Here is a 16439-nt window from a genome sequence, read left to right on the forward strand (position 1 = left end):
TTTGGAAAGCATTCAGGACTCGCACCCTCCAGGCCAAAAGGAGATAGGGCATGTCGCACAGAAGAACAGGTTCCAAGGAGCGGGATAAGGTGATACTTCTCTTTTTGTATTACCCTTCTTCCCAGGAATATACCAGACCCTCGCCCAGTATCTCTGTTACTGTCTGGAAGCTTTGACTGAGTCCTGCGCTTTACCAATAGTGTCCTACAGAGACATAAGAATACTTCACTTTTTGAATTGCAGTAGCATGTAGGAGTCTCTCAGCACTCTAAGGATACAATAAAAACACTCACATTATAACATTAGTGATACAATCTACGATGTCTGCTTCTAGAAGAACAATTCACATTAAAAGTGAATATCCATGTTAAGTACCTAATTTTTCAAGAATTGTCAGGCTAGCATCTAAACTGACGTGTCAGCACTCTCTAACATCACATGCATCTGTAAATATGACTTTTTTTTCTTGTGTCTCTGAGTCATTATCAGCTGTCTGGCTGCCTAGGTCACCTCTCGCTGTGTGCATCAGCAGCATCTGTGGCTCTTACAATGCTCCTACAGAGCAGCAGCCCTGAGTTTGTTCAGCTCCATTCCTTTCTTGGATAGCGTCTAGTTCAAGGTTGCTACCAGCTCTGGCACAGCAGCAGGGCGATCTGCACTGGCTGCAAAGCCCGTCACGAAGCTGGGTTTTACATAGGTAGCTGGACTGTGCTGCACTCCAAGCACCAGCAGGTCTGCAGCTAGCAGCACCTGAGCTCACAAGGTTACGGGTAGCTTCTCCAAAGCTTTAAAAGCTGTAGGGGAAATGGTGGGAACAGTGGAGCTGGCCTTGAGGAAGGAAGAGCAATGGGCCTTATTCTGAAATGTGTTTCAGAAGGAGCTTAACAGGGCCAAACATATGAATAGCTGCTACTTAGGGCTGAAATTTCATGCAAGGCAAATGAGCTGGGAAGGGAGTGTGAAGAAGTGTTCTCCTGCCATTTCAGCATGAATACAAAAAATTGAGGCTGAGCCAGCAGCACCAGCATATGTGTGCTTTGATCACTGCTGATGTATTATTTCCTCTGTGAGAGTCCATGCTATTTCACAGGACACTGAGATAGCAACAAGTAATACAACGGTTTAATAGAATATAAACTTGAAAAATATTGACTCCAAAATAAAAAGATGCAGTAGTACGTAGTTCAATGCAGATATCTGAAATATTAATTTGCAAAAAAATTTAATTCCATTAAAATTCCATTTTGAATGGTTTAATAACTTCATATTAAACAGCAATTTATTTTTTAATAACTTGCTCTGAAGCATTGTATATAATTCACTAGTAATAAAGGGTTACCAGATGATGCCATAGACAATAGTAGTAACCTTTGTCCCCTTCAAAGTGTCTTTTAAATAAAGTTTTAAGTTGCAATAGAAAAAACTATCAAGCACTATGCTATATAATCAATGCTAGTAATTTTTTTATGTATGGAATTTTAAAAAAGAATGTTACCATGGCATTAATTACATCCTGCTCTTCTGTGTGATCTCACTTGGAAGCTAAACAGGATAGAGACACCAAAAACCACTAGCCATGTGGCTGGCAAACAAACAAACAGGAGGCAACACATAGGTAACAAACAGAACCACAGGAACAACATAGGTCTAAAAATATAATGTTCCATTTAACCTGAAAAAAGAGCCTTTTAAATATGGCACTTAACAGAGTTCACCATGAAACCCAACACAGATTTTTACTCCTGTGCAGAAAATATTTTCCTTTCTTCTAATACTTCCATGAACTAACTCTTTCCTCCTTAGACTTTTGTGAAAGTCAGTCAGTTTACAGTCCTAGCTATCTGTGAATTGCTTGCAATGCTAGGGGAGAACTGATATTATTCAGACAGTGAGAGAGCATGCAGTAAGAACAGATTAGTTCTGGAAATGATTACATGCTCAGTTCTTCACTGAAAAAACTGAGATTACATCCACAAAACCTATCTCTAAGCCTCCCCTCCTCTACTACCACTAACAAAATCCTCAGGAGCAGAACCATAACAGAAAATCCCTATGGGGAAAAAAATTGCCTATGGCCTTAGATGTTCTCATTCCTGTTCTCTATCTGAGTATCCATACAGCATGAGCTGATCAAGCACAGAGGACAACACTTTACTCTGAATCTAGTTACCCTTTCTACACCAGGGATGCCACTGAATGTTTCAGTCTGTCCAGTCAGCACAGTTAGTAGTATTTCACACTTTTTGCTATAGCAATTTTGTCTGTTAACATCAAAGTCTATAGGTTTTTTAATGTAATCACCACTCCTAAGAAGAAAGGCATATTATTGGAAGTATTAGCTATGATTTTCAGGGAGATGAATTAGAGACACAGTTTTAACTGATTTTCAGGAGTATTTTGACACCTACGCCCTAGAAGCCCTATGGAAATCCTAGACCAGGCCGCTGGGTGATCCACCATCTCACCACTGTGCTCAGTAATTTTATCCTCAAACAGTTTTATTTAGGGACACTCCCATCATCTATCTCACAAATTACCTATGGAGTCACATCCCCTGCAGCACTGGTAGGATATTGTATCATGCATCTTTTTTAGCTTATGACTGGAAAAGATAAAATCTGAAAAGAATTTGGTGGTGAGGTAGGTGATGAAATTCTGCTGCTGTATTTGAATACATCAAGCAAGAATTGCTTTGAGCCCTGAATATGTATTCAATTTCCACATGCTTCTAGATGACCATCTCCTGTGAAGGGAGTACAAGCATTCATATGCAGATAGAACTTACTAACTATCAATAATCCAATGACATCTGAAAAATCAGGAAATACACTATTATAAAGGACTAAATGGACTAAGAACCATTCATACCTTTAACATTAGATGCCAGAGAATTTGAGATTATCTATGTCGGGAAAGTTAGAACAAACATTCATCTCAAGTTGTATTTGTGTATATAGGTAAATATAACTTAAATAAGCCCTTTAAGGATGGTTATCAACCTCTGCTACTCCATGCACTGAAGGCATGAAAAGAGTTATTCAGCAACAGGGAGAAGGTGGAAGGAGGTCATTACATTTTGACCTTTCCCCAGCTCCTCAGGTCCGAAAAAGGACATATTTTCATTTAAGCCACAACACTAGGGACTGTACCTTAGGCGTTCAGTGCAGATGTGAACACAGATGGTTTCTTAAGTTGATATGCAGAATAAACAAAGTTTAGCCACCACATATGATAAACTGCGTGAAAGGTAGCTAGATGCTGGTAAGCTCATGGTGGCAGCATGCTTTATGGAAATGAGAATACTGTTCAGTAATTTGCTGTAAAGCCCAGAAGGGCAACCTGTGGGTAAGCAGGTAACAAGGTGAGGTCCTAATGAGACAGGAGTATATTGCACAGCTAGATCTCTCTCCAAAGCTGAAGCACAAGTGGGGAATAAGTGGACCTGCTTGGATCTGCCTGCTGGCTCCCATGCTGGGAGGAGGGTAACCACAAAAATACAGAGGTAGAGAGTGGAAAAAATTATCCTGTATTCTTAACACACCTACCTCAAACACACTGGGGAAGCAGTGTTCCCACACTGGAAAACCAGGAGGACTACTCTCTGATCACTGTGGCTTGTCCATTTGCAGCTGGGTCAGACCTGCCTGTTCACTCTTGCATGGAGAGCTACCTGCCAGAGGCCACGAGGAACTGGAGGATTATCTTGACATTTTACACCAAGGCAGCCTGTTATCTGAACACGGACCGGGGCTTTGCTTGGTGAAAATGATTCTGGCTGACAAAATCTTGCAGTGAGGCAGCACAGCTGGTGCAATAACGCTCCCCCCACCCAAGAGCAGAGATCTTATGACTGAAAAGTTTCTTTCTAGTCCTTTTTATGTCGCCCTGCATCTATATTTCTAAGCAGGGGCATTATCTCTTCTTCCCTTTTACCTTTCAATAAAGCAAACCAAACAAAGACATATCAAGCCCCTGAACGTCAATGGAGAGAATACACGCATATTCCCGGACTGTCCAAACTGCAGACCCAACATCCTGAGATGCGGCAAACGCAGCTTCGCTATTGTCCGGGCGACACCAGCTGAGCCGAATGGAATGGCCCAGGGGCGGGGGCGAGGAGGATCAGCTGTGGGCCTGATCCCAGCTGCATCCAACCAGCTTTGTTACCGGCAACAAAGAGCAGAAGAAAAGACTTTTGTCCTTTATTGCAAGAGTGACCAACCTCCGTCTCACTGGCAGGGGTGACGATTAACCGGAGAGGATTCATTTATTGTTTGGCACTCAGGATCTCCCAGCAGTAGTCCACTCCAATGTGCTAAAATAATGGGCGGCGCCTTGTTTTTGTAAATGACTCAGTCTCTCTTTGTCTCTCTCTGTGCCAGACCTCGCAGCCTGGAAGAGCTGGTTGGCAGTGCTGGAGAGATCTCACTGAGAGATGGCTATGGAAAAAAGATACAGAAAATGTGTGAAAAAAATTGCCACGACAAGCTGAAGAGTGAAGTGAGGTCTCCTTCCAGTGAACCTGGAATAAGCAAACAGTGCTGGGCTGACAAGCATTTCATGGGGGCTCTAGCACCCACCTATAAAATCCTTTTTGGGAAGACAGGCAACACAGGCTACTTACACTAGTGCCTATAGCCTGGAGCGAGCTTTATGGAAGAACTCTTGACCCCTGCAAAAGGGCATAACATGAGAGCAGAAATAACACAACTGCAGCAGTGTGAGCACTTTGCTGCAAGAGCAAGAACTTCCCACCGGCTCAGCTGGGAAGAATGAAATCCATTCAGGGATGGGGGCTCACATCGGAGAGGCCTGCTACCATACACCCTTTCCTGATGCTAATCCTATTCTTCTGCTGGGGATCAAGTAATTTTTGTGCGAGTATTTTTCCTTGGCTACAGAAAAAAGATATTTAACCACAACAAAACTGCTGCCAGAAAATGTCAATCTTAGCTTCTTGGGTCTATATTATAAGCAACAGCTACCAATTTCTGACTGTCGTTTACTTTTTAGTGCAGAGGTACCTCACACATTGACACGGAACTCTTGGCAGTGCCGGCGCTCTGGCATCATCCTGGAAGCAAGCATGTGCAGTCCTCCAAGACATGAAAGCAACTTAATTAGGTTTAGAGCTAGAAGGCACTGACAGCAATGCTTTAAATATTTTCTTGCAACACTTGTTTGGGAGTGCAGGAAAATTCTCTTTCCAAAAACACACTTTCATTAGTTTGGAGAGCAAGAAATAAAGCCTTGTAAGATTTAAACTTTGTTCAGTTACCAGCTGCTCCCTACCCCAAACACTTAAAAAAACCCTCCTTCCACACCCAAGAAACTAATTCTAAGAGAGTCTGAGGAGGGACAGCATCCTTGTCTCATCCTGGCAAACCAGAGAGGGAAGACAAGAGAACCATGCATATTTATTAAGTAAAACTTCAAAATATGCTTTTAAAAATCTTTTTGCTGCAAGGATTTCAACAAACCAAACAGAGAACTTTCGTGTTCTGTTATTAATTTTCCTTAAATTAAGTAGATGCTAGTAAAAACTGCCTGACCTCTCATGGCAGTAAGCTACGGCCCCAAGCAGGGATTCATTCCCCTGATACCAGCCCCTTGGCCGCAGCCACCCACCCGTGCCCGGGCTCTGCCTGGCACAAGGACATCCGCGGCCGGTGATGTCCCCCGGCTGCTCCACGGCACAGGCCTGGCCACGCGCACGTGCTTCCACGCACACGTTGGCAGGAGACCTAAGGTGGCTACAGTTCATTTCTAGCCCCCCCGACGACCAGCATCTAATATGTCTGATCATTATCAGTTTGATTGAACCACTGCTGAGTAGTGCCATCAGCATTGCTTATCCTTGAAAAATCATTGTTTGTTCCATCACCCATTTCCTCCACAATTCTGCTTCAAATTTTTTTATGAAAATTTTTCATTTTTCAATAGCTCTTTCATCCCTACCCTCCTACGTAGTAGCTCATCATTTGAAAATACCAAGCTGAAGCAAAACTCATCATGGAAGAAGAAAAATACAGCCCTGATACTAAAAAAGAAAAAAATACCCCGACTTTTCTATTGCTCTTGCACTGTCCAGTGATTCCAATACCACAGAAACAGCAGAGGATAGTAAAGTAATTTCGCTAAAGAAGAAGGCGGCAAAAAGTAATAAAACTTAATAAAATAAGCAATAATATATCAGCAAATTTTAAAAAGGTCTTTGAAAGAGCAAGTGGTAACTCAGATTCAGGGCTCCTAGTTTTGTGTGACCTTTAGCAAATTCTTTAGCTCCTCTTCCCCTCATCGGTGCACTTCCAGTCAGCATTGTGAGTGAAGGTTGTCCTGTCCTCACGCAACAAGTCAAAGTTATTATTACTAATTAGATTATTACATTTCATATTTACCATTGCTTCTGTAGTACAGATCCCCAACTATGTTAAGACTCATTCATTTAGTAGTATTAGTAAATTTAAGAAACTAGTGTTGCTATCTGTATTAATTATATATTAATTGAAATAATCCACTATAAAACATGTAACTGTTCGGCCAAGCGGAGCCCGTAGTAGTTCCCGGCCTCTCGGGATGGCGCGTAGGTGTCAGTGTTCCCTGCGGAAGGGAAGGTGGCGGGTCGCTTTCCCACACGCTGACCGACGTCTCCAGTGCTCCCACAAGCCGCGTCCCTGTTCCCGTTTTCAGTCCGCTGATCCGACTGTCCCGGCGCACGTTCCCCCGTGCCGCGCTCGTCCTGGCAGCGGAGCACACCGTCCTCCTTCGCCAGGCACCTCCCCGTGGCAGCCTCTGCATCTTCCTGTGGCCAAGAAAAACAGCATTTCACAAACTTTCTGAATTTTGTTCTATTTTTTCTCCACGTGTCCTCAGCACACTCATTAGTTCAAGCCTTAGAATTAGCTGAAAATGAGTTACAGATGGGTGCTCAGCACAGCAGAATGCTACTATTTGTTTAAGACCCATTACATGGGGTACATGTACATGTCTCTCACCCAAAATGCAAAACGCAGCGAGAGCTGGCAAGAGAGAGACAGTTTCCACTGCTCACTTAGAAAAATGGAATAAAAAAAACTCTGCCTTTTGAACAGAAAATGAAAAAGTCATCTAGGAAATCAAAAATTAGAATTAAATAGCATAGCCTAGGATTTTATTGCAAATGCTGTTAGCAGCCTCGAGGCCTATGATAAGTCAAATCAGTTTTTTAACTAGAGAACATAGATGTTTTCTGCATTTTCTCTGAAGGAAGCAGGACAAAGCAACACACGCAGACACCTGCTACACGACAGAAGGACTAGAAAGTTGTTGAAGTGAGCTTTCCTTCAGGAATCAAATGTTTTGTATCCTGCCACTTTCAGTATTGATGCGTTTGTTCCCTCTAAACCTTGTGTTGTGGTAAGGCAAGACTATACTGTTTTCTAAACCCAGAAGAATGCTCTAAAAATTACAGTTGTGGATTTCACTGTGCATTCAAATGCAGAAGTTAGAGCACAGCTCACTGTGGTAGGCCTGAATGTAATACCAGCAGTAAGGGAACAGAACTACTACCAGGTGGCATCTCCCACTGAACTGGACAAGCTGCTTCTGACGATCCAGCCATATCCTAGGGCCTGGACCGGTACGTGAAGAATTCATGCTTTTTCCTCCTTTGACCAAGTCTTGTTCACAAGGCCTCTTCTAAGGTATCAGCAAGAATCATTTGTCGCTGTTATCAAAGGATGCAAGTGACCAAAGGTGTCCCAAGGCCCCAGCACAGAGTGTAATCATCTCTTTTGCAAAGCAGCATGATGCACCTTTTCACTGTGAGCTTGCTTTAGGCTCCCTTTCCGAAATTCCCTGCCCAAAGCACCTGAGCACTTCCAAACGTGTATATCTCACACGGGTAGGCTGCAGTAAGCTTCACTCTTCTCACGTTTTCAAACAGTTACAAAAAACTCACAGTTTTGTTCTCATCTTGCTCTAGTTCTGATTCTTCCAGCTGCAGCAGATCAGGCTCATAATTTTTCCCACTAGGCCACATTGGAGTTAGCTCGAAGGGAGGATGAATGAGCAAAGTACCCACTGCTGGATGGCAGTTCACTCCATGACCGGGCCAACAGACTGGAGAAGCAACACCAGGAGCTCAAGGTGAGACGCAGAAGTGCCAGAAGCCTGTCTCTAACTGAGCTCTGAATACATTCTGTTTCATTGGGCCAGAATTACCACAAGAATTACTAGAGAGCTACAGATGTGTAAGAAATAATTTTTGGAAAATGAATTTCTAAATATTTTTGACTTCTGGACCACTTGAATATTTGTCTGACAGAGCAGCTGCCACCGACATAGTTATTTCTGCAGCACTGCAGATGGGCAAAAGGCATTTGCAAACATAAGGGAAATTAATGAGCCTACCCCTACAGTCTTGAGAAATTAAATTAGACACATCTTAAGAACAGAATACAAACGGCTGGGAGATAAGTAAGTAGGACAAGAGTGAGACATTGTTCAAAACATACGCCAAAAACTGGGGTTCAGTAGAGCATCATAACATAGATGCCTGTTCCTATTATATATGACATGTTTCTATGTTATTACTGCTGCTGTTTGCACTGAGCCCCCACCAAAAAGAGGCTTTGTTGCACAAGGCATGGTACAAACCGCGTGCACGGAGCGGGCAGGGCTGCAGGGGCCTCTCCCATAGAGTACGACCAAATGCTTAGAAAGGACTCGCTCTAAGAGATACCAGGAGACAGCAAGCCCTCTGTGATGATCCATCCAACATATTTTTAAGAATTAATATCATAATTTAAAGAACTATAATCAAGATCAGAGCCTAGATGAAGCATACAAACCTGGGTAAGTTCATGGAGCAGTTCTGTACATATGTAGTTTTCAGTAAATACACAGGATTCTTGTTTTATACAGCTGCAGACAGTACAGTGTAGATAGCACAATAGATTTTGCAGCTTGTCTTTTCCATGACACTTTGTTAAATACATTATTGCTTCATCATCGCTTGTGGTTTATTTTGGCAAGCCTACAGCATCACATTTCTCAAAGTCTTCTGTACCTTAATAAATCCAAGCACATTTGGAACAGAGAAGGGAAGAAACTAGATGCATTGTGCACAACTGGTAACAGTTTCCTGCCACGCCTGATTAACGGAGAAAAAACAAAACTCAGCTCCTGTTGGAAGAGGTCCCATCCAAGATATAGGTTGTGTAACTTGCCCTTAAGGGAGAGAGGGAAAAAGAACACTTACTCCATTTTTTGTTGTTTTTTGGGGGTGGCTTTTTTTTTTTTTTTTTACAAATAGCTTGGTTTTACTTTGAGGGAGGAGAGGGTTCTGCAAAGCAGGGCTATGACTCTGGTTCTGCTACTACATTTGCTGCCAGCCCAGCTCCTCTGCAGACAGCCATGAATGTGCTGATGCCAGCGTCACGCAGGTCTCACGAGCCCGCAGCCAGCACCGGGCACGCACTGACCCGACAGCGTGGTACATAGGGCAGTGATGAAGAAGTGGCGTCTCCAGAGTGGGGAACTACCTCCTCACGAGTCCAAACATGACTCCAGACAGAGGAATTCCCACCCCCGCCCTTCATTTTGTCATGTTACTCCAATGATGTCATGAAACTGAGTCTCACAATCCTGCCCGTTTATGAGCCAGCTACTGCCTCTGTTCTGAACTTGTATTTTAAAGAAAAGCTACTTGAATTAAAGTAAGCAATCCTCTCTTGTTCCCTTTTTTAGAACAGAAGAAAAATAATCAATTTTTTATTCATGCAGCAAGTTACTTTCCGTTCCTTCAGGCAGCTCTTCCTCACAACAGTGCTCTTAAAATAGTACATCAGAAAACACCTTTTAAGTCTTGTGGTTTATAGACAGTGCTCCTTCCAGGGTGCCCTGTCCTCATGGCAGCACTTGGCAGCTCTGTCTCTTTGAAAAGTTGTCATTCTCTATCACTAGTATCTATAAATATTTTCTTTGCCTATCAAGTCAGCTTCAATTTGCCATCACTGTCAGAGCCAGATGCAGTAGCTTGAAGGGAACTGGTACTTTCACGTACATTTGTGTCTTTGTGACTGTTCGTTTCAATCCACTTAGGAGATGCATTTGAAAATCTAAGAAATTAAATGGCTTCCTACAAATTTCCTTTGCTATCCTCAGTCTTCTACTTCTATAACTTTTCCCTCTGTACTACTGAAGTGTTTTAAGGTGCTCACAGGAATTGCTCCAGTGCTCATGGCTGTTTAAGTTTTCTTCCTCCAGCTGTCACTCAGCAAGCAACCACTCCGCGCCTAGAAAATGTTGCTCACTAGGACAGTGGTCCTGTATCAAGTATCACTGCTGACTGCAGCAAAACCTTGAGAAACCTGTCAAGGTGAATAGTTAACAGATGCATATGAAAGCACTACCAGGTTTTCATTTGATTATCTTTATAGGAAATGCACAGGAATTTGGAGTTTCCTAAAAAGCAGATGCTAGACCCTTCCTGGACACTTCTAGATGACACATTTAGCTAGCTGGTTAGAGTTAGGGGAACATGTCTCAGTTATTGGTAGGAAGCAATTCCAAACCGTATTCCGGGGTGGGGGAGAGATACAGAACAGATAATGTTAATATGCAAATAAATAAATAAATCCAAGAAGGAAAGAAGAATTTCATTTTGTTTCTATCCATGATAGACATGTAATAACCTTGTGCTATTTTCATAGCACTCACAGATTCCCTTATTGCCCTCCTCATGACACACTTCACATGTGCGTATATATATAAATAAATAAATATATATATGTATGCATGTATATCTAGCTGTAATCTGCAGGCCAGAGTGACATCATGCATCAGATAAAGACATCCTCACAGATTGTTTCAGCTCTGGAAAATATTGGTTTGTCATCGCACCAGCTGACAAAACTGGGAGCTGAACGGCGGGAGGAAGAACAACAGAGTTGTAGTTACATGCATGGTATAAAGTTTTATAAAGTCTTCAATGTATGTGCCTTGTCAGAATTTACAATAATTTAAGGTGCTTATTATTCCTTCAGGCATGGAACTCATAAATATTACTCAGTGCTATTTGTCATTGGATTCTCTGTCATGCATAAAGTAAAATTAAATACTTATCTCTATATCGTTAACGTATTAAACATTAGGATTTATGGGGTTTGAGATCTTACTTGCTCTGAGAACATTAGCTTCCTGATGAAAGATCTAAATGCAAATATAAGGAGTGCCAAAATACCCTGGAACATAATTAAGGATACTGAGGTGTGAAGAAGCCCTAGGCACAAGAATGTGCAGTTTTCTTATTTCCACTTTCACGGTGGGCTAGTTCTCCTTGTTCCACATTTCTATTCACTGTCCTAATGTGCCATCTTTTTTCTTTTCTTTTTTTTTTTTTTTAACTCATCATCAGGTGAAGAAAATGTAGGCACATTTTTATATGGATTCTCAAAGAAAAGGGGCTCCTGGCTTGACCCATATTCTTCTTACCTGTCTTGGGAAACAGCAATTCAGTGGTGTCCCAAAGATTAAAAAACAAAAACAAAAAAAACAACAAAAAACCTTTTAGATGACTCTTACAATATGAAGAAAAATTCCCTTAGTAGCTTGATTTGTTGCTATTGTTGCTGCTCAAGGGTTCCTGGAAACATGCATTGAATGGGGACAACTTTTAAATAAATCTGTATTTCTGCAGCGTAATAGAAACGCTTTCTGTGCTGTTGTTGAATTCTAACAATCTCTATATGCTATTTTATCCATTGAGTGCAGAAGAATCACCAGGTACTCATCTTATTCGTGTCTCAGCAAACAGATATATAGTCTAAAAATTTGAGTCACCAAATTTGGCCAAAGCATTCTGGGGAAAAAAAAAACAAAACCAAAAACAACACTCTTCCCCCATCCCCATGATGCCTAACTTGGTGTCAAAAAGCCATAGAGAGGGTATCTCTGACAAGATAAAAGCACGTAGATGTCCCCAGTATTTTGGAAGACTGGGTCCTTCTAAACATCTTTCAGATGTTGGGTAAAGAATTTCCAAATGTTTTTCTGCAAATGATGCTCCAGTTTGCACCAATTCTTCCTGTAAGAATAATGTTTCCCTCTTTGTATTGGTTGTTCTGTTAAGAATTCATAAAGTACACAGTTTATTTTTCTCTATGACTGCATGTTTTCTGAAAAAATTTGAATGCAATGATCCATTAAGAAAAGTTCACAGCTCCTACGGTATATTTCCATTCTGTCGCTTAAAAGGAACAAAATGTTCTCTGTGGAGTGTTTGAGCAAAATTTTGTTTTCAGAAACATCTGTTATTGTTATTAGAACAAGAAATGCTTCCACTCCTGGTGTCAGGATGTTTTAATATGGGATATGTTCTTGCATATCTAATTTAAAAGAAAATCAGGACAGTTATATTTCTTTTAAAATTGCCATTGTTATTGTGGTTTCAGTTTTAGGGTTTTTTTCCCTCAGTGGTGACGTATACAAATGATAAAAAAAAGACCACTCGTTTTCCTTTGGGTGAACCACGCTAGAAGGCACCATAAGAACTCTGCAGTTTTCATTTTCTCCCCCAATCCATTTTCTGCAAATGAAATATAATCTTTTTATCTAGCAAACAGTCCTTTTTAAATGCAGTTTTAAAAAGATTTTTCCCATCAAACTTGACTTTGATATACAAGCTTCCTCACCTAAATACAACTCTGTTCCTGTTTTCCCTGTATCTACTAGCATTTTCTATAGTGCCCACGTACATACTGGCAGACACATACATTGGAGAGAGATGTGGTGACCAATCACCTGAATCTTGCAAGTACAGCCTTACATGGTGCTAAATGCCTAGTTATATATAAACCATACGGACTTACTAAAAATAATTTTTTACTTTCTCCATTTGCCCACTTTCATGAATGTGATAAAATTCATGGGTTACATAAACATAAATATTGATCCCCCAATTTTAAACTGGGAGGGAATCGGACAATATGTGCATATGTATGACTTTACTCAGTGGATTAATCCTCTTCTGAGAACAAGGTCCTCAAAATAATTCTTAAAATAAGTCTTCCTTTGCATTCCCCATGGTGTCTTTCCCTTTTCTGACAGGGAGCAGTCACACAGTGAGGTCAAGCCTGCACCATTCCAGCTCATCGTGGCCGTCCCTGTACAGCGCTGTGCGGGTTTCTGCCAGGGGTTTTGCAGACCGGGACTACGAGGCAGACCTCAAAGGAGGGCGTTCCCATAATGGTAACAGAAAATGCCCCTCTAACACAATGAACGTGTCCGCCTCCATCCCGAATAGCATGCGTAAAGCATAATGCAGAAGTGTGACTAATACTTGACTAGAGACTCAGAGACCAGCACTGCATTGTGTCATGTCCCAGCCTAACTCTAGGCATCAGAAAAGCTGTGTTTCTTGGATAAAGCTGAGTGGAGAACAGATCTGGCTCTGCTCACACGCTCTCACAGCAGGTGGACATTGCAGAAAACTAAATGACTGCCACACCGACAAGCACGAGACCTGAGGATGCCAGGGTACCGCACACCAGCCAGATCCGGGTGGGGACACTTCTGCCTCCATCCAAGTGATACGCTGTCTTCTCTGAATTTCCCTCTGCAGGCCCTCCTTAGAAAGCTTTCGAATCTCTACACCCTGGTGGTGCCTTCATCTAAACGTAAGCTTTCTGCTTCACCACGAAGGAGCTTTACAGATTCACAGCTTCCAGAGCAGGCCTTGTCAGCAGTCCTGCCTGGCGGTGTCTGACAGCCCTGACGCACCTGCTCGTGGCCTCTCTCCAGCTGAGACCAGGCTCTGTCCCAAGGGAAAAGCTGGTGCCCTGCTCTAAAACGAAGGTTGAATTTATTTATGGGCACTGTAACCTTTCATATCCCATCTCAGTGGACTAAAGTAGGTATTTTCCAGAAGACATTTTCTATTCTACCTTGTTCTAGCTGATTTAAGTGTCCTTAGTGATGTACTCCGCCCTTGCCTAGGAGACTTTCTCACAGTCCAGCAGAGTTCACTGCCAGCCCAAGGTTTCCCATTATTCATTCCTTCCATCATTCCTGCTTTTACAATCCTAAATAATTCCTCTCCCACTTACGTGTAGACTGTAATGTCTCCTTTCTGAGGCCAACTAACTTCTGCCACTTTTCTCATCTCCCTCTTGGCCCGTTTCTATTATATTTTGACTTTTGCTAATATTTGTAACTCTTTCCATTTAAGTACAATTAAGTAATTGTATTAAGCACTCTGAAAAAAACATCAAGTTAATGGGATAGAGCTTCCCATCAATTGCGAGAGAACCTGAGCTGATCCTTCCCACTACTAATGAGAAGCAATGAACATCAGTGAAAGTAGCGCTGCTGCTGTTCACCTGCCATTCTGGTGGCTGTAGTGCCATAAGGCTGCATTTCTGCTTACATTCATCTAAATGTACTCTTCAGTACTGCATTCAGTCAGCACTAGGTCTCATTGACTAACACAAGCCAGGTACCAGAGTCACATCATGCCGTTCAGCCATCAGCTTCACTCACTGCCTGGAGACACCCTTCAAGAGGAAGGGGGGGATGCTCTCACTTGCTCTCTCTCAAGGTGATTAGGAAGGAGAGCTTGTATCATCTCCTGGTAAGACAAATAGCAAAATAGATTTGCTATATCTGTGGAAAGGACTGGCAAAACTTGTGCTGTCCTCCACAAATGAGCAGCAAACCGCTGTCACACAGCATAAAACACTTGAGAGAGAGATGCTCTTTCTCTTTGTTTACCTTGATGAAAGTATCTTTTATAGGAGTTAATGCTGAGTGTTAGGAACTGGTTTATCAGATTGTCACAGTGGTTTGAAAACTTGTCGCAGGGACTGGTTCACCATGGGATTTAAAGTATGTTAGCTCCAATTTAAAAATAGTGATTATTCCATTTAGTCAATCCCTCTTAACCTCCTCCAGGTTAGATTACCATTGCCTTTCAGATAACGTCTTTAACCCACCCAGTCTTCTGCACTCAGATGTCCCTGGATGAGTGCTGTGGGTGCCCAGGACCATCGGTCATCATCACACCGCCATTCGAGTGCGACCTGTGATGGGAGAGCTCGTCCTTCCCAAGGCTGCCCTGACACCGCTGCGGCCGGCGGCACTCCTCCCTGACCTGCGAGGTTTGTGCAGCTCGGTTTATCAACACCTCATGCCGTCCTCCTGGTCCAGGGCTTTGTTGTAGGTGCGTAAGCACTGATTTTTGTAGAAGGAAATAGAACATAACTGGCAGCTGACTTCAGCTCCAGTTGGTTTCTATCATATTTTCCTGTTTTAGGGAAAATATACATCTTTTCTCTCATTACTTGCACTATGTATAGAGAAAGGATTTTTATTACATATTAATAACTAAAAGGATAGTGGCATATTCACATGACCATATTCACAGCCTTTTTTGAAAACGAAAACATTCTGGAAAATTAAAGAACCTAGTATTTGTTTTGAGGTTACTTTTTAAAATCTAAAATGATTACTAAAATGCCGGTAAACATGATTTTCAGTATACCAGTCTTCTCTGCTGAGAGAGGTCCTTTCTTATTCCATGCATTATGGATGTTTAATTGAAAGGTTACACACAGGGTCATCAACAAGGCACACAATGCCTCTAGCCTTACAATACACTTAACTTCAAAGGGATTGGCTACATTCCTGAGCCTTGTACCAATAAGCACTAATAACACTGAAAAATGAAAACTGAAACAGATGTCTCCAATCGCATTGATTCTTATTAGCTGTTCACAGCTATCCTTACACCTCTAGGCATAACGAGGCAAAGCCTGCGTGTTGGGTGTGCGGTTGCAGCGGGCCCAAGTAATGCCGCAGGAATGTTCCCCTCGCTTGTGCTCGCTGCATTCTTGACAGACTGTCTCCATTATAATCTTAAGAAAGCTACTTTAAAATGTCATTTAAAAATGCATCAAATATGTACACTCTTGCTTAAGAAAGACAGGGTTTGACAGCAACATGTATTCCTTAAAATTGTGGAAAAGTGACAGAATGTACATTGGAAAGAATAATCTGAACTACACATTAATCTGTACCTAGATCCTAAATCTGTTACGACCACCCAGAAGGAGATTAGGGCACCTCTGTAGCAAGCTTATAGGTGAGTGGCAGTCGATAAGTAAAAAAAGTGTTGTGCATAGTAGTAATGCTGTGAACAGCCAAATCACGCAAGTAATACACATCAATTCTTTATGCAGTCTGTTCACTATGATGTACAGACGTGAAACTGATTTGGTATAACACACAGGCATAATGTATGTCTGCACAGCTGCACACGCAAGCAAAGTCTAAAATACATACTTATTTGGGCTTGCCAAGCTTCCTTGTCTGCCTGTTTTTTTCCTCTTTTTCTAACTGCATTCTTACTCGTGAACCTGATCGATTTAGAAAGAAGAGCAGCCATGATAGTTATGTAATGG

This window comes from Dromaius novaehollandiae, chromosome 20 (genome assembly GCF_036370855.1).
Source record: "Dromaius novaehollandiae isolate bDroNov1 chromosome 20, bDroNov1.hap1, whole genome shotgun sequence".
NCBI classification, from domain to species: Eukaryota; Metazoa; Chordata; class Aves; order Casuariiformes; family Dromaiidae; genus Dromaius; species Dromaius novaehollandiae.